This window comes from Rhea americana, unplaced genomic scaffold (genome assembly GCF_003343005.1).
Source record: "Rhea americana isolate MKP2758 unplaced genomic scaffold, rheAme1 scaffold_73, whole genome shotgun sequence".
Lineage (NCBI taxonomy): Eukaryota > Metazoa > Chordata > Aves > Rheiformes > Rheidae > Rhea > Rhea americana.
In genome coordinates, this window is record NW_028186901.1 from 3,741,373 (window position 1) to 3,766,943 (window position 25,571).

The 25,571-nt window shown below is 36.5% G+C and overlaps 1 protein-coding gene across 1 annotated transcript in view; it reads right to left on the minus strand.

The window, feature by feature from the left end:
- Window positions 1–25,218, minus strand: part of RIT2 (Ras like without CAAX 2) — a 214,063-nt gene extending 188,845 nt beyond the window's left edge. Inside the window, exon 1 of the mRNA XM_085321927.1 lies at window positions 25,132–25,218. The gene's annotated coding sequence lies outside the window, so the exon portion shown is untranslated. The remainder of the gene's footprint in view (window positions 1–25,131) is intronic.
- Window positions 25,219–25,571: the final 353 nt, after the last annotated feature.

The following is a 25,571-nucleotide window of genomic DNA, read 5'->3' on the forward strand; positions in this document are numbered from 1 at the left end:
TGAAACAGTTTGCAATACATTTTACTATTTGCAGGCATGCCCATGTCCCTGGAAGACATAGCCAGTTATCCATGCTAGAGTGCTAAACTAAAAAATTTATTCTCCTTAGTTTTGCCGCAGCTTTTCGTTGCAGATACCTTGATAGTATCACAAAAGGAAAAGATTAAGACAATAATAGATCATTAATGGAAAGAAGCACAAAAATACCATGTTAGACAAAATCTAACAAAGAGATCAGAGGAATTTATGTTCTTCCTATTAACTACAGCTACTAAAGGATTCTTGAATGCTAGAATCCAGCCAAGTCCCTAAACACAATTCAGATGAAAGACACACCTTTGCCAGGGGCTTGACTCAAGAATCCTTCAGTAGCTCAGTACTGTCTCAGGACAATCCTGGTAATATCCTCTCCTTACAAATATTAAGTTTGCTAATTTATGTGCAAGTATTGCACCTCTATTTTGTATGTGTATCCCTCCAATCTCTGAGCAAGAAGCTTACAAAATTTAATTTGAAATCATAACCCTGATTCTTACATTTCAATCATTTTTCAAAATGTCCTTTACTTCCGTATGGTTTCAGTTATAATTTAAAGTCTGTTTTAAATCAACCCAAACATCTTTTTCTGTGGAGAGATTTTTCAGCTCCTCATGTTCATATTTTCATTTATACTTAAACGACTTCAGACTTGTAAATTCTAATGGCATGAGAATGTACTGCCTTTTTTCTCCTATTATATCTTCTTTTTCTGTATTGTGTTGCTTAAATGCATATCAAAACTTTCTTCTTCCTTAAGCAGTAACTAGTTTATAACAACATTGCTTATTGTTTCAGTAAGTAATATACTAAGTACCTCAATAACAATATAATAACTCATAACTAAAGGCCCAGTCTTGGATCAATACTGCCAAATAGTGTCCTTTGGTATCTTAAATACTGGAGGAGAGGTTTTCATAGAACTATTCATATAATTATATTTCATGTAATTATTCATATAACTATTGCTCCTCTGCTATAATTGTTCTCTATATTTAAATTCTTTATTCTCCAGAAAGTTTATGAGATACATTGGCTTCAGCAAGAGAATCTATAAAATTGGGTAAGTTTAAACTGGAAGGTTTTCTTCTCTTTTTTTCTTTCTTTTTTTATAGAGAAGTCAAGAAAGTAACCATTTTTATGACTAAGTTGATAGSTCGTTAACACATCACTCCTTTTGATTCCCCTGAAAAGAGATTATCCTCTACTCTGAAAGAGAACGTCCTCATTTTTTTTATTAAATCAGCCTCTCTTTTAAGATAAATAACACAGCTATGTCTTACTTTCTTACATAAAGCGCTAGACATTCTGCTCTCTTAGATGGCATTCTAGTTCCCAGTTTGCCTGGGGTAAATTGTGTCTAGATTTATCATGACCCTCATTAAATACAGTTAAATCCTTCTATTAAATATCACTTATTGTGAAATACTGACTTAGGGGAAAAAAAGTGTTAGTGCAAAAGAAATAGAAAGGGAAAGCAAAATACCATGGTAAGAATTCATTTACTGTAAGATGGATTTGAGATACTGTAAATACACTTGCAGGTAAGAAAGACTGATCCTCTGCCATATTTAACAGTCACAGTAATTGCTACATAACCAGTGACATAGCTTAGTAATTCCTTAATTATCTTTGACTTCATTTTCATTCAGCAATTAGTAATGTAAATGCATTTGATCCTGTAGAAAGCATCACTGATAATAACACTGACAATCCACTAAAGAGTCAAAATAAGTTTGATTAGGATTTTTGTGTTGCATCCATCTATACTCCCAGTATTGCAGAATCAYCGTTAAAATTTTCCCAACACAAACTGTGCCCTTTGTTCATTTTTGCAAAACAGAATAGTCACAATTTACATCTGTCTTTGTAATAATCTTTTCTCTCTCATTTATTCCACATTTTCCACCGATTTCTACAAAAAAATCCTAAGGAAGACTTCTCTGATGCAGGTTTGTAGAGTCTATACTTAGCTCCAGGGGATCTTTGTTTAACAGTATTGGAGCATGTTGCTTACACTTGCTGAATGTTCAACTTTTTAGCTATTTATTTTCTATGTGTTCAACTACAGTGTTCATTTTCATGCACAAATGACAGGGTTATCTGATTTAAATCTTTCTATAAATCCCTTCATATAATCAGGTGCTACACAACTTTTTCTTCTCATGTATATGTAATGGTGATTAATCTGGGAGGTTCAGGGCATGAACTACACTGAAGAATTCTCCAGCTACAACAGAAATACACTATAATGGGTGCCATAAAAATCACAAAGTCTGACATTGGAAGGACATTGAGATTATTGAGATGCAGGTTTCTGGAGAGCAAGGGTGAACATTACCATACATTTGCCTAAGTCTGTAAACTACTCTTGTCCTGATGCAATTTGCGCTGTATAGCAATTAATTGTGGGTTATCCTTATGGATAAGGGTGAATGTAATCAGTCAAATTTAATTGACAGCCCATTGGAACTTAAGGAGATTTGATTTTCTAGAATTCTGAATCTTTGGAAACCTCAAATTAAAAGTAGACAATTAAGACAGATACTGTCAAAGCTTTTCCAACTAATCATAATTTGTTTACCAATGCACTTTACAACACAGTGATTGCCTTGCATCCTGCTGTACCAAAGACAAAAATGTCAAATACAAGTTTTCTAACCACATTTTATTTTGTAGATGGGCTTCTATTTTCTTTCTTAAACCTTTGACAGTATGGGTAATTCCTTGTGACTTGCTTGCTTTTTTTCATTCATATACGAATCTTCAGGTATTAATGTTTTCTTGTTTAAAGTACTCRTATTTTCTGTGAAAATTGTACATAATCATTATAAAATTTCTTTCACATATCTTTCTGGTGTGCTAATCAGAGAAACTTATCCTGTTCATGCCTGAAATTATATCTTTATTTAATATACTACCCTGTTATTTGTTTGCATAGGATTCATTAAACCCTATATTAGAAGTATATTTAATTTGCCTACTATCTGTTGGATAGGATATCTTTGGATAGGATTAGATTAACACACCTAAATTTTAGTAATTAAAAACATAGGTTCTCCTTTTTCCTGCGCTCTGGCTTTAGTTTATGTGAAGAAAGGAGCTCCCTAGACTGAATAAAATGGAAGTGGTCTGAGTCATGCAGTTCTTCAAACTATCTGGGCTCTAATTCCTCTCCTTGAAATTCATGAATAGTAACGGTGGTCTGTTTGATGAATTAATATCCTTCCGGATACTCACTGACATCACCACATCGCTTTCCTCAAAAATCATTCATAATCACAAGAGACTTTTGCCCTGACATTGTCTCAGAGTACTCTGAGAGAGAAAGTAAGAGTGAGTGTGTGTGTGTGTGTGTGTGTGTGTGTTTGCGCGTGCGTGTGCACACACACGCATGGGTTTGTAAGCCATGGCTTTCTCTTTCTTTCCTCCTTGACAGTGCTTTTGGAATGGAAAACAAGGTAAACAGGCTCAAAGGCTCAACCTAGAAAACTTCTTTCAAGCTATCGAAGTCACTTTTAAGTTTTCTGCTCTACCTCCAACCTCCTTCTCCATTTTGCTGCCAAYGGGGCACATACTTGGTTCACTTCACAGTTTCACATCATCCCAGGCCCTTGCAGGTACGTTGCTTCAGTACAGCATATCATGACGCTGCTAGACTTACAGTACTCCACATTTTGGAGCAATCTAAAAGGTGGTGTGGTCCAGATCAACAGTCAGGGCTTCACTAAGGCAAGACAAAAGCAGTTCCTGATCTCATATTCCAACAAACTGCTTAACAGAGAAGACGTTACAGAAAACAAGGAGCAACTAGCTGTTTTACTTGTCAAACTGAACCTTGTGGAGAAACGAGGTGCCAGGCCTCCAGCTAGTACAATTCTGCCTATCTTCCTTAGCATGATTCTGTGATCAATTGTAAGAATTAATTATAATTGTTGGAGTAGGTGTTTGCAGGATCACAGTCTTACATATTGCCTTATTAAAAAAAAATACAGTTAATAAGTCATCCTAAGTGATAGATTGAAGATATAACAGCCAGGCTGATCTCTAGTAAGCTGCTAAGGTCGTAAGATCTGCACAATTGTGCAAAACCAACAAGAGCTGAGACTGGCTTTGAGGTTTTGAGGAAAGTGAATCCTTAATCTGGATGGAGAAGATACGCCTTCATAAACACTATGCCACCCAGTTTTGACAACAATCATACTCCAGAGCCCCGTGAAAATGACCTTTTCCAGTGACATTAACAGTCAGAAAATGGACAAGAAGCACATCTGAATTTACCACACAGTGCTTACATGATTTTTCTATTTGGGCCTAAACTTTTTAGCTTTGTGAAGTGTTTGTCTTTTGCTTTTATGCTTCTTTTGCAAATCAGCTCCTCTGTATTTTCAGCTGGAAAATCTTTGCCTTTCGCTCTTGCTGTCCTTGTCACTAAGTGTAGATTTTTTGACTTTAGCCACCACAGTAGAACACAGCAGACAGACTTGGGAGACATGTCAAGGATTTTTATAGTCTAATCTTACCTTGTTCACCATGAAGTCAGTGATAACTGACTTCAGTACAGATGGTACTGAACCAGTTCTGATCTTGATCTGAACTACAGATTACCTGAATTAATCTTTTTATCATGGACTTCATGGTGTCCAACTGTGAATGACTTTAATCTATATTAGCATGTTAGTTTGGACTAGGAGTGTGCTTTTGAAGCAAATCATTTGACTGCCATCACTAACCAGGCCTATCATGGTGTGATCTAGGAGTGTGCAGAGGACACTCATTTTGCATTACTAAGCAATGAAGATGTGCAGATGCACCGCAAGGGTAATTCATTCTGTAGGATCAGAATATAGTCAGGTTGGAGCACATTCCCCTGAAATGTGTACACTGGGGGTATTAGCTCCTTAGCACTAGGTGTTTCACTCTACAGATCCACTCTCTTGGGCTGCAAGCTTGCTATGAGGGTTACTGCCTTAGTGTGACCTCAACAGACAGTATGTAAACATAGAAACAAAGAGAGTGGGGAAGGACAGGGAAATGTTATGAGTATTGCTAAGGTAATTACTTAATAACTCCTTTTTTCCTCATCACAAACTTTGGATCATCCAATTAGTTCATAAATTTCAAAGAACTAGCAGAAGCAGATACTCAGCCAAGCTGGAAAAAGTGATGAGATAAAACTGGATCTTGGTAGGGGAGGCTGTTTTAGAGCCAACACAGCTTTAAAAGTGTTTTATGAAGTATTTAATATGGTATACATTTAATTCCATCTGCAAGGAAAAGAAAGTTTTAATATTCTGCAAAAACAGGAAAAGCATAGTAATTTGCAAATATTTTTTCATGCCATATTGGCTTGAAACACGAAGTTTTGAGAAAAATCTCTTCCTGTAGAAAGGGTGGTAGAAAGCTGCAGTGTCTGATACCATCAAATGAAAAATAAAAGCATCATTGTTTACATTTTGCTTCTAAAAATGCTGTAGCACTAGGTGTCTCAATTTTGTTGTGGAGCTGAAAGGTTGAGCACCTTTCCACATCACAAAAATATTGCATGGCCTATTTCAGTAATGGCATTTAAGATGTGCTTAGAGACAAACCAACGGAAACAAATTGGTAGCAGAGAGCACTGTAGTAATTCCTACAGAATTTTGTTCTCTATGACACGGGTTTTTCTTAACCCTTTAGTTGATTTCAGGCTGCTTGACAGAGTGCTAGAAATCCTATAGGAGTACTGTATGTCAGTAAAATCCTCAGACCAAAAAAATCTACCTCAGGAAACCACTTAGAAAAGCTCTRAGAAATCTGGAGACTTTTAAAGTAGTGTGAAGCCACTTTCACCATCATTTTCCTTTAATCTTATTCTGAGATAAGACGAGCCAAACCAGTACATGCCACTAATTATTACAAGAAAAAAATATGTACACAATCACGTTCTCCTCAAGAATATATGCCTTAGTATCCACAAAAAGTCAGTTCCAGTTTATAGCATATTTACTTCAAGTACTTAAAAACTCCTAATAAGGACAGGCAGACATGTTCATAAATCATAAGCATACATAATACTTTCAAAGTCTGAAGCTGTTTTAAGGATTTCTAGCAAACAGGTGTCCCTGGAATTACCTGAAATGCTCAGGGACCCAAAAAAACACGAAAACATGACAGGTATAGATTTCAAACTGGAGTTTCATTTTCATCTGACACTGGAGGCTATGCACTAGAGCTGAACAGTATCCACAGAGCAGTCAGAGCATATGGCCTAACATAATGTACAACAAACTCTGATTTTAAATAACATCCCTTGAAGGCTGAAAGGAGTGTCCTATAGCAACACTCCTGTAATGTTTCACTGCCATTCTGGTTGAGCATACAAGTCTGTATTTATGTCTATTAATCAACAGAACAGTACTAGTAATACCAACCAGAGTTTGCAAAGGACTTTTGGAGCTATCTACAGAAGAAACACTATAGTAAAGTAACTGATGTTTCTCAGCACTGCTGTTTCTTAGTTTGCTGTAGTGGGAATGATAGAAGCCCTTCCAATGAAGATTTCAGAAACACCACAATTCCAGCTTTAGCTGGAAAGAATATTGGCATTTTTGCTCATTAAGGAGAATATATAGACAGAGAAGAGAGATTAAAAGGGAGAAAGAAAGAGAGAAAGAGAGAGAGAGAATGAAAGTATTTATTGTATAGCTAAAAATCTAGATTACCTAAATGTTGTACAGTTGCATATACATATAAGAAAATCAGTATCCAACACCACCTAATCCGAAGGCCACTGAAAAATACTCGCCTCCCTGGCCTATTTAGAAGTTTCCCAAAGTGTTAATCAAGGCCAGAAACACTGTAGTCAGGATGACAAGGCAATTTGAAAACTCCACATTTTTGTTTTGCTCCAGACATATCTCTTCAGTATCTCAGGCAGCATGCTTAGAGTGGACCTAAGACACATCAGAAGTGATTTCTTTTAAAAAATGCCATTATAGCTTCAACTGGTTTTGTTCGAAAACAGAGCCTCCTTTTTTCCATTACAGTTCTGAACCTTTATGAAATCACATTTTCCATTGCATAGTAGAAGGCTTTTACTTCCAGTCCATGAGCAATGCAGGAAAAAGAGACATATGGGGCACTTCTGTGTAATAATGTCAGCACCCTGCACTATCAAGAGTATGACAGAATAAGAACGAGAAGTGTATTCCACCCCAGCCGCTCAGCACTTAGAAACTTAATCATACAACTTACCTCTTCCAGGGGAATATATTAACCCACTGAATATTGGCTGCTATAAGGTAGTACAGATTCCATTTGCTCTGCTGCAACTGTGCAAGAAAATAGGATCAATAGGGCAGAAATACATGAACATAGATCCAACCTAGTTACTGGGTCACTAGACTAAGGGTGAGCCCTGGATGCCAGAAACCAGTTCACGGTTTCTGAAACATTCATGTATTGTTATTAATATTAGAAGTTGTAGTATTTTAGTGGGGACTGGCAGACCTAGGAAGGTAATGTGTCGTCTTTCAGAATGAGATAATACTTCAGCCAGCTGCTACCTAACCTTGGCAGCATGTAAATCTCACAGATTTCATCCTCTTTTCAGCTGACCTCCAAAGCTTCACCCAGCAATTAAACAATATTTACAGAGGATACTTCCTTAACTTTTGTGGGATTCATCACCACTCTTGACATAATATTCCACTGGGTTTATATACACAGCTACAGACTTGTGCCTTTCTATCTGCATTGCATCAAAAATCACATTTACACTCACTATAACCATTTCAGATAATGATAAGGATACTGCACTCCTTAAAAGATCTCTGTACCAAGCTTGTTTCCACCTTCTCATTCCCTCATCCCCTGTGATAACTTAGAATTGTCAAGAAGTCTGGCTTTTTATTATCCCTGGTAACATGGTTATGAATGATGCTGATGTGATAAGCTGGACATCACTTTCAGCATCATTATTTCCTTGTGAAGAGAATGTGCATTAAATATCACGATGATAGAAGGCATAAAATGTGATGTACATTTGTAACAGAAATCCTTCAGTGATTGGCATTCAAGCAGAATAAATGAATTCCACTTAACCAGACGAAAGCAAGCATTCCTTCTATCATGAAGGAAAAAGGCATCAAATGACTCTTGAATCTCTGTAGTCATACAAGAAAATGAGTTCCCAGAAAGTTGCATTCCTTCCTTTCATTAAACATAATGGCAAAAATAAAGGGAAGAAAGAGTTCAGGGACTGACTATTTCTCATCTAACTGTTCATGGTGTGGGTACAGGAAGCTTCTCAATTCAGGTCTAAGCTCAAGCTCAGAACAGCAAAAATCATGGCATTCCAAATTACTAGTTGCCTTTCAAAGTCTGGGTTTACCCTTGTGCCTTCCAGTTATTCCTACGAATCTTTTTGCAGTAGTATCAGACAAAAACAACAAAAAGCCGACATGCAGTTCAGCAGGCATGTAAGCAGTAAATTCTTACTACAACTCTGAGAAAATAATAGAAACATGATGTGCTCTTCTCTCATCTCCCACTCAGACCCAAATCAGCTCAGCTTGTGAGTTAGTATCCTAATATATCAGATTCTTGCCTGGCTGTCCACACTGTACAGTCACCACAATTTAAAATTACTAGAATATGCAGAAATACTCATAGGGAAGGTACCTCTCATTTTCTTATTCTCAGTTCCACTTACATGCTCTTATTTTGCCCTTCTGGGGTTTCACACCTAATTGTCTGAATGTAATACTTTTCCTTTTTTTCTCTCAGGCTGTTGACTTTTGCCCTTCTCAGGGTCTGATTTCCTCTTGTCACATGATTTCCTTTTATTATGTCTCTTTACATCACCTCTGGTGTAGGTGGTTTCAGATATACAGCAAGTTATATGCTTTTTGTTTACTTTCTCTCACTTCTTCACTTTTCTCCGTACTTCACTTTGTCTCAGTTGAGCCAGTTTATACCTACTCCATTTGTCCCCTTTCTCAATGCCTGTTTATTTCATCATGTCTAAAACTGAGGTGCAAATAGTCTAAAAATATTTGCAGGTGTATTCCTCCACATCCCTCATTGCGCAATTTCTATTTTACCTGTATCATTATGTTTAAAGAATTGCATACGGTAAAGAATGAAGACAGGGAATGATCACTACAAAATATTCCATTCATTGCTACACAAGATATTCTAGTATCTTCACATTAGCCATCAAAAAATCTAAATAAAAGAAATGGAAGACAAAATGCTTTGCAGAATCTACAAGAAGGGAATCACTATTACTGTTATTATTAATATACACTTGACCAATTTCCTTATAGAGGTATATCTACAGGAAGAGTTGAACATAGAAAGAAAATAGTTGCCTAAAAGATAAGGATAAAATATTATACCTTGTATAGGGGGAAGCAGGGAGTTTACTGTGAGAGTTGTAGAGGGACTTAAATTCAAAAGATACAAATGGAGAAAAATGTTACATAACAAAACAAGAACAATATGCACACAAAGCAAGTAATGACAGTTACTGCCCAGGAGACATGACTTGTCCTAAATGTTAGTGGGAATGGATCTTTTCCTTCTCCTGTAAATCCATAACCCTAATTAATACAGATTAAAACCCCAGCAGAACTTTGACTGTGCACTTGTAAACTATCATCACAAGATCTTACAATTCTGGACAAATAAGCTTATTTTCTTTATGGTAGCTCCCATTATAAGCAATAAATACTGATTCAGGAGCTTAATTTCATTCAGGGGCAAGATATTTAATTTTGTGGTCTCTCTTTCCAGCAGAAACACGGGAAGCAGAGATCATAATGGCGACAATTAATAGAGGACACTGTGGCTACTTGTACTTTTGTATCAGACTCTACAACAGAATCTAGAACTCCTGTTGGCCTAGGAACCGGGAGTCTTGAGCTCTTGGATTCTTCCTAAATCTGAGAGGATTCAAACTGATCCCCTAAGGTATAGACTAGTATAAGAGTTTGAGAAGAAGTAGTCCCCTCCCCTACATACAAGTGCAACTGTGCAATGTAGTGATGGATGGAGAGAGAAAGCAGTTGTTTTCCAGCGGTTAGCACACATGAAGGGAAAAAGGCCTCTATTCTGTTCCAGCCGCAGGGCTGGATTTAAATTGGTACCTAATGTTTCCAGCTGCAGCATGGTTGCTGCTTGGATGCTAGTACCCCGAAACACAATTTTGGAAATAGGAACATGAGACAGGATTTCCTTGATCTAACTTTAGACTGTAGGAGACTATACATAACTCATATGTAGATATTTGCAGTTAATAAAAGAAAATATGCTCTTATTTCTCATTTTAAGATTTTCAGTCATTTTTTGCTCTTTCTCCTTGTTTCTGAATGTGGCTTTTGCAGATGGAGTCCAATACATCTGCAGTGGTTAATTCTTAATCTTATCTGAGAACTCATTCAATGTTAACCCCAGGCACTCGCTAGGAATGTCCCTCACTTTCAAATTGCTTTTTGCTATTTCAGTTGAGCCTCTGGCTGTTTCAGTCAGAAGGAACAAATCTGTAAGGGTTACAAATGCTGGGGGAAAAAAACATAAACTATATTCATATACCAACAATCTTACATTTAATTTGTCAAACAGACCTGGTGTCATTAACCTGGTAATAATTGATCAATGAAGAATATACCAGACAAATGTACTGTTAGATGTTCAAGGGTTCAGTGGTGGGGCATCTGCCTTTTTTAAACACTGAATTACCATTTACAAAGCTACAGAAGTGGTGCTGGATGCAATCTTGATACACCCAGGAGAACCATACAAGCACAACAACTCCTTTGCCATGAACTTCTCTGGACAGCGGTTATAGAGACATCTTTTCTCACTATCTTACTACTAACCCTCCCCACAAATCCTCCCGTGAACTGTAAAGTAATTGATATACCACAGTAAGAATCAGAACCCAGAACACAGTATTTCTGTGCAAGCTTTTGTTATGAAAAATAGAAGTGAAAAACAGTTTAAAAAATGCACAAAGATTTTTCTTCCTAGAACAATATCAATAACAAAAAATATTAACGATTAGAATCAAGATGATGTTTAATCTGTAGAATTTTTTTGCCTTACATACCACATTTGTTACTCTTGAATACCTATTATTATTTTTGTACAGGCCTAGGAAACACCCTTCGATTAACWTAATCCTTCGTCATATGTCAAGGAAGAACACTTGTCACTTTTGATTTTAAACTGTCTAATCTTTCTTTTCCTTGTAACGGATTTTGCAGGGATGCTGCTTAGAAAAGATATGCTTCTCGTAAGGGTCCCATTCACTGCCCAGTGAAATCAAGGAGATTTTTTTATTTTCCATCAGCTTCAGAAGGCTCTGGATAAGAAGTGCATTTTCAAAGCACAGTTTGGGGATATATGGAAATCCTATTGACTCTGTTAGGATTCATATGACTAAGATCCATATACACTGATTTGAACACTTAGGCCTAAGTCATTGATTTTTTTTGCTGGCTTGGTTTATATAAACTGCTGTAGGGTTTCAGCCCCCCATGTCAAACCTTATCCCTGAGTATTAGCATATTTTTTTGTCCTTTGTTAAAACAAATAGATTTTTCAGACTACCCAGCTGCTTAGAATTAAAGCTATGATCCCTCATGGACTTTAGCTTGCTATAGATTTTCTTAAAAATGCCAACAACCTCCTTTGCTTTGAAGAGATGAGCTTAGGTAAGATAACCTGTTCTTAGCAGAAGCACTTGTATTTGCTGAACCTCAGTTCTGAATCATCTGTAAACTGCACTTAGGAAACCTCAAGTGGTTTTAGTTCCTTCCGGACAGCAGACAGAAAACATCCTATTTCCTCTCAACTGTATAAGAATTACTATAGTTTGAAATGAACAATAATCTTATATTTATTTTCTGTTTATAATCTTCTCTAGATAAGCTATGTCCCATACCATATTACAAAAAGGCTTATCTCACCTATCTTCAGTTCACAAAATAACTCTGAAATCTGGTTGATTTTGGATTAASAAAGATCTTCATAGAAGCAGTACTTTCATTATTATTTTGGGGAAGCACCCTTATGGCACAGATATCCTCTCCACAGAGATGCTAGTAATGAGGCAAACTGACAAGAGAGCAATTTTATATATAAATAACAAATAAGGGACTTAATCTAACAGCAGTGAATGCTGCAAATGAAGTATAGTCCATCCATCCCAGATATTACAACACTGAAAATTGTAACACTGAGGGAGAGTCTTGTTCAATCACAAGCAAATTTATATTAAACATAAACTACCAGTCATTGAAATACAAATTTGGAAAAGATTACACAGGATTCCAGTACTTCATTAGGTTAACACATCTACCTCTGAGAAACACCAAGAAATAGCTCTGAGCGAGAAACTGATTTTTTTTAGTTTGGTGGCTAAATCTACAAATACGATAAAAGGTATCATCAAAAAGAAAGTACTTCTATATGAATAGCTAAATTTTGTTTATAATTGGATTGGCTGAAACTAATTTTTTCCTATAAAAATAGAAACAGCAATGAACATTAGCCAGCTGAACCTAGAAGCAAAATATGCCCCAAAGCCATGCATTCAGCCTTAGTTAACACCTTTATAACAACATTATATGACTTAATCACATAATCAGCACATCTAGTATTACACATTAGACATCCAAGAATCATTCTGGGGGCTTTTTATTATTGAGGTAATCATTTAGCTCTGCTTTAAAACAGACATTTGACAAAGCTGAAGAATGCATTGCTTTTGGTACCTGTCAGAGATGCAAGCAAAAGCCTTACAAAGTGCTGAAGTGCTTATTGACAACACTGGCAAACAAGACTGGTATATAAAGTTATTCTAAATATAACAGAGTGGTCAAAGAGCAGGTCACAGTGTTTTTAATTTCTTTAAGAACTATATAAAAATCCAGCAAAAGGCAAGATTACCGAAAGAAAAAGTGACTAAGTGTGATTTTATCCTTGCATTATTTTCCTTGTATTCATTTTTCACTAAACCACTATGAATAATGTATATTCTAATATGTATATGMTCATTCCATATTTTGTGGGGGGAGGTATATCCAAGCTTCAATTAGATTTACAAAAAAAGGTCTTAAAGCCTTAAATAGAAATTCAAAGTGAACTTGGTATCAAAACCTTAAAACAATACTACTGCTACAAATTGGGGCGGGGGGAGGTTTTATTTTAGAGGATCAATGATGAATCACTGATGAAAGACACTATGTTGACAAGTGGCACTTCCACAGAACATGATTAATTAATAATCGCTATGATTTTCGTATTTTAAGTTTTTTTCTTTGATAATTATATTACCACACTAAATTCAGAGAGAAAATGCAATGTCTGGATTTAAGTCATATAAACAACAGTTTTAGGCACAAAGTAGTTTTATCCTAAACTTAAAAATCCATTTACAGTGAGATGTAAAAACAGCTACTACTACTTGAACCCAAAAGACAATTATCACCATCTAGTAAAAAATAAATAATTAAATAAACAAACTGAATGCTGAACTAAGTTATGGTATTTTACACTGCTGTAGAAAAACTGTTTACTACAGGTTCTGGCATAGCATCAATGGAAATAAATTGAAAGATGAAGAACTTCTGAGGAAAACAAGTCTAACTAGGTTAAGCTATGAAGGCAGATAGGTGGCTTTTGACAACTGGTGAAAATGGCTGTCTTTCAGTCACCAAAGCCCTTGATCTTCTGTGAATTATTTAAAGTTGATCCCAGAAACAGAGAAAGACCACTGTAAGCTTTGACCAACACTGTCATCAAGATGTTTTGTTCAGATGATCTTCTCATCTTTCTACATGAGGAACTCAAGTGAGGTTAAGGGATCGTCAATGGTTTATGATCAGGTAACTGCCAAAAACAGATCTAGCTACAACATGTAACAGTGAGGACAAGAGATGACAAAAAGACAGACCATATTGTTACAGGCTGAATATAATAACTAAAAGAACCATGATTTTTTTGTTGTTTTTCTATTTAATTTCTGCAATCATTTAGAAATAGTTTCTCTGTTAAGCTTTTCTTTTTCACCTTCATATTTGCCAGTTGGATCAATCTAACAAGACCAAATTAGCAAATTAAGGTTACCTTTGTAAGAACCYCCTGCTACTACTCTATTTCTATTGATTAGAAGTATTCCTAGTAGATACTGATGGCTATTAATTTGCAATTCTAGGATAGAATGACAGTTATCTCAAGYAACAGAAGTAAAACTGGCAAATTATTATCTACCATAAACAGAGTAACCTTGGAAAGTTGTAGAGCCATAAAACGCACATCACAAAGACAACTCTCTGGATGAAAAAAGATCTGGTATTAATGAGCAACAGAGAGCCATCAGTCTTCCTGATAGATGGACATAGATTAATCTGCTGTTCAGTGGTTCATAGCAAATCATGGAATGTCTACCTTTCTCTACACTAAAAATGCTACTCYCTTTACTTGTCAGCTTTTTGTCTTAAACATAGATTAATCTCTTCCTTCTTTTGGTGGTAAACTCACTCTATCTTTGCTGAACTGTAGTAACTGCCTCCTATTTTTATTTTACTGTACTTTGCACTAAAACTTTCATCGAGTAGGAGACATTGTTGGTTTGTTCTGCAGTTTMTTTTAAAGGGTTTATTTTAAGAAAGTAAGGGTCAGTTTTACTGTATTTTGAAAAGAAACAATGATATCTGCATTTTTCAATAGTTCTCATACATACTTTTTTTTAAAAAATACCTTCTCCAGCTTGTTTGGCTATGCAACTGGCATTTTCTCTGCATTGTGTCAGTCAGATCCTGAAAAGTAGGGGTAAAACTATGGAATATTACTGAAAACTGTCTTTTCCCAATTTTATCTTGGGTTTTGTACAAAATATTGTCAGATTGGAGTTGCCAGTACTCTAGAGGATTCTTTGATTTTCCATTGACAATTAAACCCGATCTCTTTAGAACGAATCCATATTATTCCCTGCTCATATAACATTACTAAAAATTAATTTTCAATGAACTAAATATGGTTTTTATTTCTACCTATTTAACTCTTCTGGATTTTGATCATTCTAAATGATATATACACTTGTAGTGTATATATCACTGTTTTGAAATTTTTTTCAAAGAACTGTGTGATCATTAATGAACTACCCTTGTCAAGATGTAATAAGAAATTTTGTCCATGCTTTATTCCAGCAGTTGCTATTGCCTGTTGATGCCTACTTGGCTTTTGTCAAACTTCTTTCCCTATTGCAATCCTAATTGTGAGAATGTTCCTTATGTRTGAAGTAGATACATGAAATCTACCTGAATGGTTAATGCATAACATGTGACACTGATCTAATGTCTCTATCTTAAACATGATTTGTGCCTAAGCAAAACCACCATCTTTTGGAAAAAAGGGTCAGATTATCCAACATTTTAGTTATGTCTACTACCTAAAAAGGGAATAACGCATCAGCAAATAGTGACATTTATTGTAATTTGCAGCCTGCATATGGGAACATATGGACCAAGGTGAGAATTAACTTTTCCTCAAAGCTTGTAGGACTTTTTCCAATTAAAAACTAGGTTATAACCAATGACTTTTTTAAAAAGGGAAGATATCTTCCAAGTACGCTTTAATATTTAGTTTAGAAAAAAGCAACTCCAAAATGAACAGTTTTACCTATTAGGTGATATATCCATGAAAAGTAAAAATGAAAATGGAAGAAGGAGGGGGAACTATAAAAACATTGCAGAAATCAATTTTCTGTACTAGCTTCGAAGTTAATCACATCAACATACTAAAGGATTTTCCTATGATTATGTCAAAAGCAAGCACAGTTTGCTTTTCTCTTTACTTTTGAAAGTGCATTACGGTTCTGTGACAATATGCAGGTCAAATAATTATTTTGTGCCATTGCTCTTTCACTTATTTCTTCACTGCCTTTGCCTGCTTTAAGCAATTCTGAGAAAGACCATTCTCTCTATGCATACAGTTTTGCCATGCCTAATAATTGTCTCTCTTTCACAATTTTAACTCTTCAGTTTCCTATCATCCCCTAAAGATAACTATGGTAACAATACAGTACACAAAAGGATATTCCATTGTCCTTGTGAACACTTGAAATTAGAGAAATGTCCAGCTGAAGCTGAAATATCTATGAACATGCAATATCAGCAGACTGAACAGCATTTATGGCACACATTGAAGAATTTATAACTGGATCTGGCACTCAGACTGTCCAGCACTGTCAGACTTCCTGCACAGCATCTTAATCTCACTGCTTCGTCTCTCCAACAGTAAGTGTAGCACTATTAGATGTCACAGCCACAAAACAACAATGAAAATAGAATGCTGAGAAAAATATAGGTCAGCGAGAACAGTGGAGTTGTTCTTTACCTGTTCCATTCATTGTACAATTAATAATTTGTATGATTTGAAAGCACATGATACAAAATCACTTATAACTATCAACTCTTTGTTTTGCTTTATTATTAGATAAAGCTAAAAGAGCTTTTCTTTTTCCCCCAGTATATACTGAAACCTAAGAAAACACAGTAAGAAGGGGAGAACCTGTTATTTTTCAATTGTTAAATAAAAACAAAATTATTTTTTTCTTGAATTAAAAARGGAGATTTGTCAAAAATTTCTGTATTTATCTACCATGTCCAAATATCATGTTAGGGAGCACTCAGTTATGAGAAGCAATGAGTTCCATACAGTTCTCATCAGGCCCTTAGAGCCTTATAACGCCTTTCACATTATACTCCTATGCATAATATTCTGATAACCATTTCTTTGCTGTGTAGCCCTATAGCAAATCAGAGTGAAAAATACTTTAAAGCTATATCACCATCCCTCGGGAAAGCTCTATCAAAATTTTATTGTTTTCTATTCTTGTAATTCAAATCACTATATGCAGTATGATGGACTCCCAGTATGGTCATTTTAAGCATTCAGTGAGTAATTTCTCAAAGTATCAGAACAGAAATACCTGCTAAAATATTTATAGACCTTTACTGCCTTACTGATAGAGGCAAGATTCATACTGTAACTGTTAATACAACAGTGGATTTAACAGAACAAGGTTTCAGTTTCTTTAAGGGAGTCTTGTAATGCTTTCTTACAATGGTTTGAATGACTTTCTGTGTTATTTATAATCTGTAAAGTAAAATATGCTTCACACTGATAACAGTAGAGCTCTAACAGCTAAGGATTTTGCCAGTAACTTAAACCCTAGAAACAATCCTCTTCAAGCCTTTATTGCCAATGCTCATGAATGGCCTACTCTCTGCTCACATGGCTAACAACCCTGTTAAGGATTATAAAATTCTGACTGTTACACTAAACAACTCCTGATATCAACCACTGGAGCAGTAAATAACCTCAAATTTGCCAAACYCTCTAGACCTGCAAACTTTTTCAGGAATCACTTTGTCACATATATGCTTGTGGATGACAAATAATTTAGAAATACATGGTATCTTTCCTTAGAATAGAAGTAGCTGAGAGCCAAGGATTCCAGAAATCCTTGTCAGTCCAATACTCTACATTCTTAGAAATATCAGTGAATGTAAGAGAAATCTGCCTGTCATTTTCGCCAACAAAAATAGTCTCAACTATTGATCCCCAACTTTGTTATTTTTTATATTACAGAAAGATTAGCTGCCTCTTCTTCCTTCCTTCTTCTTCTTACTTGTTGTTAAGACTTGCATCAAGATGTAAGGACATACAAGGCTACTTCAAGTCAGTCCTAAAAGCGTCTCGATGTGTGGGGCTGTTTCTGCCCCCAGTGCAGGACTTTACATTCGACTGTTGAAATCCACAAGGTTGCTATGAGCCCACTCCTCAAGTCTGCTGAAATCTCTCTGATTGGCAGCCCTACCCTCCAACATACCAAACAGTCTCTCTAATTTGGTGACATCTGCAAACCTGGTGAGGTCATATTCCATCCTATCATCCAGGCGATAGACCTTAAACAGTATTTTTCCCAGTAATGGTCCTGAGGAACGCCATTCCTAACTGACAAACAGTTAACATTGTTTACCACAAGCAACAACCCTTTAAATCTGACAGTCCAGTCAGTTTTTCATCCATCTTGTGGTTCTCCATGCAGTCCATATCTCCTCAACTTGACTAGAGAGATACCACAGGAGACTGCCAGAAGCTTGGCAAGGCAAACCTCTTACACCTCTTGTCCACAGAGTCTGTCACTTCAAAACAWATCAGGTTGGTCTAGCCTAATTTAATGGTAAAACATGCTGGCTTGTTCTGAGTAACTTTATTGTCCCTTCATGTGCCTGGAAATGGGCTGGAAAATTGCTCCCAGGGACAGAGATAATATCAGATATCTTTAGATATCTGAATCCTTCTTCTTGCCTTTTTGGGATATAGGTTTAATACTTGCCTTTTTCAATCACCACAGACCCTCCTCAGTTACCATAACTCTTCCGGATGACCCCAAAGAGCGTCACGATGACATAAGGCAGGTTGTTCAACCCATCCYATCTGGTCTTAAGAGCTCCCATTTGTCTGTGTTAACTAAGTCATCTTTATCCTCCTCTGCTCTGGGTAGTATCTCTCCCCTAAATTTTGCGACTATACAAATAGACCTGGGAAGCCTAGGAGCAGACTATGCTAACAAGACTGAGGCAAAGAAGATRCTGAGTACCTCAGCAATGTCCTTCATCATTAAATCACACAGCCCCATACAGCACTGAACCTTTGGTCCTCCTTTTTGCTGCCAGCACATATGTAGAAGCCCTTCTTTTTTTGCTCTTCATATACTTCTCCCATTTCAACTCCCGCCAAACTTTGGTCTTCCTTAATTCCATCCCTGCATGTCTAGATGATGCTTATGCATTCCCCTTTGGTTGTCCATCCCTGCTTCCACTTCCTTGATTTTTTTTTTTTTTTTKTKTGTKTGTGTGTGTGTGTGTGTTTGATCTCAATCTAGAATTCTCTGTTCAGACAAGCTGGCTTCTTGTCATTCTATTTACCAGCAGTTCAAGATGGGTAGTTCTTGGGCTTTGACATGATTGTCCTTGACAATCAGCCAACTCTTCTGGGTCCTCCTGTCCTTCAGAAGAGCTTCCTTAAGAATTCTGTCTACCAGTTCACTTAGCAAGCACAAGTCTGCTTCCCTGAATTCCTAGGTTCTACTCTATTCAACTACTCAGTTTCCTCACTTCCCTCAAGTTTTTAAACTCTTCTCTAATTTGTCACTGCAGACAAGATTGCCACTCACTATCACATCCCTGATCAATTCTTTCTTATTTATGAGYAGCAGTATGAATCTGGCTCCACGGCTCATTAGACTTCTGTACTTCTGAGAAAAGGCAAGAATTTGGGAAAATGTGGTTGCAACCTAGTTGCTTGTGTATCTTCTTTAGTCCTCAATGTTACCACTATCATCACACAATTCCTATACTTTTTTCCTATAGCCTATTAAGTCCTCTTTTCTATCTCACACAAACCTATTCAAGAAGTAAACTGGGTGTTTCTGGACTGCAGTTTAAAATGCCTACAAATCCTCTTGGGCATTCTGTTTTATATACCTTCAGTTTTATAAGCTTCCAAGTATATTCCATATACTGCCACTATCTACATCTTAGTTGACACTACTACGCCTATTTTCTGCTGCCAAACTTCAAGCAAATGGTTCCAAAATTCACAGACTCCTTAGTTTTTCCTTAGTATCCGATCTCATTTTTTTCTCTATGTTGTCGTTCTCTTCAGGTACAGTAGTTTCCATAATGATTACTTTTATCTGTTTCATTATCATACCCTTCGCTATCTTTTAAACGGCATCAATGACTTATCAGCACATAAACTTAATGCATTTAAATGCTTTTAGATTGATTTGTTCTATAGATATATTTAAATTCTGTGTACACAGCAGCACCTTTGAAATGCTGACCTTACTGGTAAGATAAACAAAGCCCAACTTCTTGGCTTTCCACACTCTAAATGCTTCCTTGTTTATGGCTTCTTTCCTWCCCTGAAGCTGTTACTCATTGCCAGAAGATACAGACATGAATGCTGTCAGTGACACTGTTGCACAGAAATCCAGAATTGAAAACAGAAAAATATGCCATATATTCTTGACAKGTTGAACTATTATCACAAACTGTGATAATAAACACATAATTTCCTGGAGTTTACCTACAATAATGCAGAACATAAAATTGGTGAAAAGAGAGGTTATGCACTAAATTGCTGCAAGGAAAGGGATGGTTTAAAGAGAATCATCATTTTTTGGAGATATTTTGGAAGTGTTTCTTCTGACACATCACGTTATGATGTTACACATCTTTTGGCATTAGTCACATCATCACTTCTCACATGGAGAAACACGTTTGACACAACACAATGTGACATGTCCAAAGTAATATATCATCTGTAAAATAAGACTCATATGTGCTTTATGATCTCAAAACTACAGCTTCTTCCTTTAGATTTCAAAGATCTGTTTTTCTGCATCTTTTCCCTTCAGAGATTCTCTTCTGACCTATCAGTTCAGAAATAGTTCCCCAAATGCCTTCCACATCATTACCCAGAATAGAGCAGGATTGTGTGAACGTATTCACTGCATCAATGGCAGATAGTTGTGTGTAAGAGGGGTAGAAAGCAGGTTTTTGTTTTTCTGTTTATTTTGTATGGTAGTTGTAGTTTTTAGTTTTTGAATGATCCCAGTACGAACTCTTCTTCTATCTTAAGACCTGCAACTTTAAATTACAACTGAAGGCTGAGAACATTTGGTAGCTGTATTCATTTTTTCCACTGAATAAAAGGGTATAAAAATGATATATTCAATTCCAGTCTCTGACATTGCATGGCTGAAGTTAGAGCTAGTCTTATTCTGGAGATTAAATCATGACATTTCTTGCAATAACAGAAGCATAAAGAAAACAAAATATAGTAAATCTTCTAAGGAATGGCTGATCCTCTACTAAAAGTTAATTTTTTTCAAAAGAGGAACCAAGTTCCACAGTCTAATCAGCATAGATTACAATGTTTAAAAAATGAAGTCCTCACCAAACATCTAGGTGCTAAGCTTCATAAAAAAATCTGTGATGGGAAGCATCTACAACTACGTGAAGCCTTGTTTCTTGGCCTAATAGGACTACAATGTAAAGKAATACAACAGCTCACCACAGCCCTCCCAAAAAGTTGGGAGACTCCTGGTCTGTACTCTACAGAATCTTTTGTTACAGATAACCTATATAAAAGTCAYCAAAAGCAGCAAACAGTTCCTGGCATGATAGCATTTATCTGAAGATGCAAGAACAAGCTGACTCTTTGATATTAACACTGAATGGACAATATTTCCGTTTGTAAATTCGTATGTTCACTATACTGGATAAGATTCAATCTACCTAGGAACGATAAATCCTTAMATTTCAGACTACAGCCAAAACAGCTCCACTGTAGTGCAGTATATGAAAACACAGCTGCTGCTATTATTATTTTTAGAGGTATTTAAAATTAGTATTATGAAAGAAAATGCAGAGACAGCATTTGCTGTCATCATGTCCTGGAGTATAATGCAGCAAGCTAGTATGTTCTTAAGCACCTAGACTTCAAGGAAGAATGATGCTGAAGGCAAGAAGGAAAGAAAGAGAAAAATATCAAGAAAGAAGAAAGGCATACAGCTTGGGGGAAAAATCACAGAATTGTAAAAAGAGTTGAGAATCTGCTCTTATTTTGCACCAGTTTTATTTTAGACTTACTCCAGTTTTATAGCATTAGGCATCAGAATCATATACAAGAGCTTGATTTTAAAGTGGAATAYTTAAAATCAAAACAGCCTCATCCTTGCCAATTTGTGCCCTGAGGYTTGTAGGTGGCTGTGTGGGTATAAGTGGCGCTAAGAGGCAGAGAGATTTCAAAAAACATGTTTCTATATTGCAAAGAGTGATTAATTCTTATTGAGTAGATGCTACTTCACTTAGCCTGATAATATTGTGTTTCTTGGTTGCTAGGAAGAGGGAGGAAAAAGGCTATTAAAAACAAGTAAGCATCTAGCTTGGTAACTCAAGATATCGTCCCACTTTATGAAATTACACTGACATTCTCTTCTGCAATAAAGAAAAAACAATGCCTTTTCCAATTCATGTAATAATATTGATTTTTTCCCCTTTTTTACGTAGAGCTGGCTCTTCAAAGTTGTAGCAGCAGAGTATTACTCATCTCAACCAAGTACAGAGCTTAACCACTTGGAACAGATCCAAATCATATAAAACACACCCAGTTTTTCACCTAAACCAACAGGCAACTCTGGAACATCTTGAAAAAAAAAGATACACGGTCACACCAAATAATTTCTTAAACTATTATCTGTGTGTTAGAATTTCTTAGCTCTTAGGCTGTCTTCCAAACTGTGCAATCAGGAGTGCTATTTTTTTTTTCCTTCTTACATCGCCTTTAAGAGAGCTAACTAAAACTTCATGCCTCAGCTCATTCCCAGGTAACTCTAGTATTTATRCCCTGATATTTATGGTCACCTTCTTTTTCTGGGTAGCAAGAGTTTCCTACACAAACAAGCATGACTTCAACAAGCTCCTTCCAGCCCAATCCTCACCCCAACCCCCAGCCCTCATATACTACTTCTATCTGGACCTAATAACAAAAAGTTCGGTTCCCAGAGAAACTGTTTTGCCAAATCTACAATGGTCTTGAAGGGCCTTGCCTCAGGCACGTAGATGGCCTCAGAAAGATTTGCAACATTTTTTCAGCTTTAAAACAGTCTTTCAACTGCAACAGACATAGTTAAAGTTATTCTTGAGAATTCTGAAGTACTACGGGCCAGGATCACAGTTTTCCTTTCTTAGAACAGCATATTCTGATGGTCCCTCACAGGCTAGCTAGCCTTCTCTGCAACCCACATCACCTGGATGATTCAATGCCCTCTCTTAGAAGTCAGTTTAACAGGTCAGTTTAGCAATTTAGCCTAACTTAATCCACCAGATAATGTATTTAGCTTGCCAAACTGGGCAGATCTCAGCTCTACCCTCACTTCCCCATCTTGGTCAAACATTTGTCAGTCAAGGGTCGCAAGTACCATGGCTACTAGTTGCACAGCCATTCAACAGGGAATAGGAGCACACAGCACCAACTGACTATGAGATCTTGACTTTCTGACTCTCTGCTTGACAGGTAAACTATACAGAGCAATTCTTGGGAATTCTTTTATAGGTGAAATCGGAGAGAAGAAAGCTTGGGTTACTACAGTCAGAAGAGGAAATAGGTCTTGGGGAGGAACGAATACTGTGTAATGGAAGAAGAGAATGATTTGCTGGTCTGCCAGACAGTGTAGAGAGCACTGAATAGGAAGAAACCACTGAAGTATTGATGTCAAGAACATTTTAAGCAACATGAGGTTATTAAATAAGATTCTTCTAATTCCTACCCTTCTCCCATTGCAATCATTGCTTAGCCCTACAGTGTTGCAGTCCCTGCTGACCAGCAGTGACTGCTTAGCCATGGAGTTAGCAATCAGTGGGTGTAAGAACCAATGCATATGTCAGATAAACAAGTCACTACTGATCAGCTGCTTTGTGTGGCTGTGTTGGTGACAGCAAGTTGACTTATCGCTGAGGGAAAGTGCCTTTGGTTGTTGCATGGGCAGCTTAAAGCTCAGTAATAGGTATGAGCTAGTACCTTACACTGGTACACCATGCAATGAGCTGCGGTTTTAATATAGGAGGTGGCCTCTTCACTGTGGAGTGCTTAGCTATTCCAATGACAGGGTGTGCACCTTTATCAACATGAGGGATGGATACCCCAAAAGTTCTTTCCCCTCCCCTGTCATTTTTCTTTTTCCCAGGTCATTGTGTGGCATGTCCTTAACAGGAAATTGCCTGGAAGAATTTAAAGTTGTKATTCCAACCTTCATAAAATCTTGAGATTATTTTTAATGAAATATTTGAGATGGGGTATTTTTTTCCCCCTTGGGTCTTAAAGAGGAGAAAGTGTRCTTAAGATGTTTCTCAAGTTATTCTCTGCAAGCAGAAGGGCTATAAATGTACCCTGAAATAATAATACGAAATAAAACGCTGTTGTGATCCATGAGAAGATCTTTATCTCAAGCAATGAAACTCCATGAACAAAATATCAAGTTGCACAAGATTTACTCTAATTTTCTAGGATTTTCTAACATGTTAGGGATGTTGAAGCCCATTTAAAAAAATTCAGATACACCTATTTCTCAATATTATCATCCTTTTAAGGCTAAACTAATGCATACTAAGCAGATAAGGTAATCAACTTCACTTGAAAATCCTTGATAATTAGTGGATAGTGCCCCTTTGATTTTGGTGCACTTTGAGTGGGACCTTAGAAGAGAACTGTAGTCTACAGAAGCAGTACAATGAACATACATGAAAATAACATTCATTTCTTAATAATGTCTTGAAATGCAAGTAAATTTGCTGTCTACTTGGGGTTTTTTATTGCAAAAGAACATTTCTAAAGATTTCATTTTTCTTATTATATTAAATTTGACATTTCCCATTAAAACATTGTGAATTTTCATGTTACAAAAATCAAATTGTTTTCAATTTTCCGAAGCACTTTGTGTTCTAAGATTTAAACGAAAATCTTTCACTGATGTGAACTGAMTTGTTTTATCAGCACATTAAGACATAATTTTGCATCTTACAGACACAAGTAGAATCAGAACCCTGAACCTTCTGATCTTGTGTGGGGCCATGAAAACCACATTTTCTTCTTCCAACAAGACAGCTCTTTTCCTTAGCCTCTGGCTTTTCATTTTCTCTCTTCTTAAGCATGAGGAAGATGACAAGCAATAATTAATCAGAAGAACATACCTGAATCTGAATACTCAAATTTACCAGCAGCCTCAAAACTAAGGCTCCAGCAGATCTTTATCACTTTCTATTATACGGACAGATCTCTCTGAGCAATGTGAACAGCTGTGGAGCAGTTATAGCCTAAGAGTACCAGGTACTTGAACAACTAAAAATCTGTGTAGAGAAATGAGTTAAAATATGGATATCATCTCAAAACGGAAAAGCTCTTATCATTGTCTCAGCTCTTCAAGAATCTATTATAATAATTCCCACTGACTTCAGATAGGCCTACCTGACTAAAGAAGAGCTGATGATTGAAGTCTTCCCAGCTGCCAAGCTCAGCCACAAAGTCACTGATGACTTCAACAGATGGTCCTGCTTTTAGGCCATTGAAAACTTTATGAGCCATTTATCCTCCTTCAGGCAACTCATCATCTGAAATAAGGAACAGAATGATGCACTAATGTATTTTGYTACAAAATGCTCTGGGACATGTCTTTCCTGAGTGGCATTCAAACACCCTCAACTTGAATACAATTGCTATAGTCTAAAAAAATTAGCAAAGTAAAAAAAATAAAGAAAAAGTAACAGAGAAGTGGTTTGAACAGTAAGGCAGATACAGTGAGAGGAATTGTGTTCTTATCTGAAGAAAATTCAGGTTTGGATAATTTTGGAAAGAACTTTACTGATGCTTTGAGGGAACTCAACTCTTCTACTCTCCTTTTGTTTAAT